This window comes from Muntiacus reevesi, chromosome 1, assembly GCF_963930625.1.
Source record: "Muntiacus reevesi chromosome 1, mMunRee1.1, whole genome shotgun sequence".
NCBI classification, from domain to species: Eukaryota; Metazoa; Chordata; class Mammalia; order Artiodactyla; family Cervidae; genus Muntiacus; species Muntiacus reevesi.
Genome location: NC_089249.1, coordinates 97,668,163 through 97,670,902, shown reverse-complemented (window position 1 = coordinate 97,670,902; position 2,740 = coordinate 97,668,163).

The window sequence follows — 2,740 nt, the reverse complement described above, 5'->3', positions numbered from 1 at the left end:
CAGAAATGGTATGGACCTAACAGAAGCAGAAGATACTAAGAAAAGGTCGCAAGAATACACAGAAGAACTGTACAAAAAAAATCTTCATGACCCAGATAATCATGATGGTTTGATCACTCACCTAGAACCAGACATCCTGGAATGTGAAGTCAAGTGGGCCTTACGAAGCATCACTATGAACAAAGCTAGTGGAGGTGATGGAATTCCAGTTGAGCTATTTCAAATCCTAAAAGATGATGCAGTGAAAGTGCTACACTCAATATGCCAGCAAATTTGGAAAACTCAGCAGTGGCCATGGGACTGGAAAAGGTCAGTTTTTCATTCCAGTCCCATCACTTCATGGCAAATAGATGGGGAAACAATGAAAACAGTGACAGACGTTATTTTCTTGGGCTCCAAAATCACTGCAGATGGTGACTGCAGTCATGAAATGAAAAGACACTTGCTCCTTCGAAGAAAAGCTATAACCAACCTAGACAGCATATTAAAAAGCAGAGATGTTACTTTGCCAACAAAGATCCATCTAGTCAAAACTATGGTTTTCCCAGTAGTCATATAAGGATGTGCGAGTTGGACTATAAAGAAAGCTGAGCACTGAAGAATTGATCCTTTTGAACTGCAGTGTTGGAAAAGACTCCTGAGAGTCCCTTGGACAGCAAGGAGAGCCAACCAGTCCATCCTAAAGGAAATCAGTCCTGAAGATTCGTTGGAAGGACTGATGCTGAAGCTGAAACTCCAATACTTTGGCCACCTCATGCGAAGAGTTGACTCATTGGAAAAGACCCTGATGCTGGGAATGATTGAAGGCAGGAGAAGAAGGGGATGACAGAGGATAAGATGGTTGGATGGCATCACCGACTCGATGGACATGAGTTTGAGCAAACTCCAGGAGTTGGTGTTGGACAGAGAAGCTTGGCATGCTGCAGTCCATGGGGTCGCAGAGAGTCAGACACACCTGAGAACTGAACTGAATGTTCCATTGTATGTACGTACCACATTTTTATCCATTCTTTTCTCAACGGGCATCTTAAACACAAAAATAAAGCATTTTAATCTTACAGTATAGTACTTTGGAGAGTACAGTAGTACAGTAGAATATTGGCATACAGGAACTGGCATTGAATAAAAAGGCGGGAAGAGTTACTGACTAATTGAGGTGGCAGATTGTAGAACTTAAGGATTATCAGCAATAAAAGAGAGAGTTTGGGTTGCAATCTCACTCATGTTGATGATAGCATCTTTGAAAGTTCACAACTTGAAGTTTCTTCAAGTAATGTAGAAGACTTACTGTCTGACTGTGAGACCTTCTTCAAGTAATGCCTATTGCATTACTTTTACTTTCCAAATCTTGTGCTAGTTCTTGTTTTGCAAAATTTACTCCAGGGAGACAAAGAGAATGGGATTCTGGGAAATGTAGTTCCATTTAACCAAGTTGATATGGCACAGTCTACCACAGTCCCAGAGGAAAAGACTAATTAATCATTCTTTGTTCATTAATTAAAGCAAGAACTTTATTGTGCCAGTGACACTCTAGTATTCATTTTGCAGGGCTTAAAACAGCCTTAATGAATGTGAATAGTGGGATATATAAGTGAATTTCAAACACCTAAATCCATAATTATAAACATGATAGTGTAATAATGGAAAATGAGCCCATGAGAGAAAATGACAGAGGAAGAAAATTTAAATTCTCAGAAAATACTTTGCTAAAGAATGATATCTAACCTGAGACCTGGAAAAAAGTTCAAGACCGTGTTTCAGAAAACAGAGAAAGATATTTCACAATGTCTTAAGAGGAGTTGAGGACACTTGTTACAGCCTACTCTTCACCTGCCATTTTATTTAGAATCCCAGAATTTTAATTTAACCCTTCACTAAAACTTACGATGTCAGGGTTACCACCCAGCCCCTAATCCGAGCTTGAATCTAAACCAAGTCCAGTGGTTAATTCACAGTCCTCATCTCACTTGATCAGCGTTACTTGTGCAGCTGATCACCTCCATTTTGAACATTTTCTTCACCTGGCTTCCATTGTTTGTCTGTCTGCTAGAATGTGCCATGCTCCATGATAGCAAGGACTGTGGCCTGTTCACTGCCATATCTCTAGTGGCATGGACAATGTAAGTGGAGAGTAAACACTAAGTAACTAAGTACTTATTGAATTATACTATTTTTTTTAATTCTCTCCCATTACATGTTACTATAAGATATTGAGTATAGTTTCCTGTGTTACATAATAGGTCCTTGTTGGTCATCTATTTTATATATTGGAGTGTGTATATTTTAACCTCAAACTCCTAATTTATCCCTCTTGCCACCTCCCCTCTTGTACCCATAAGTTTGTTTTCTATGTTTGTGAATGTATTTCTGTTTTGTACATAGGTTCATTTGTGCTGTTTTTTTGATTCCACATATAAGTGATAACATCATATTTGTCTTTCTCTGTCTGGCTTCTCTTAGTATGGTAATCTCTAATATGATAATTTGTTGCAAATAGCATTATTTCATTCTTTTTATGGCTGAGTACTATTTCTTTGTATATAGGTACCATGTTTTCTTTATCCTTTCATTTGTCGATGGGATGAATACTTAGGTTGCTTCCATATCTTGGCTGTTGTAAATAGTGCTCCTGTGAACATTAGGGTCCATATGTATTTTTGAATTATGTTTTTCCCTGGATCATATAATAGTTCTACTTTTAGCTTTTTAAGGAACCTCTGTACTGTTCTCCATAGTGACT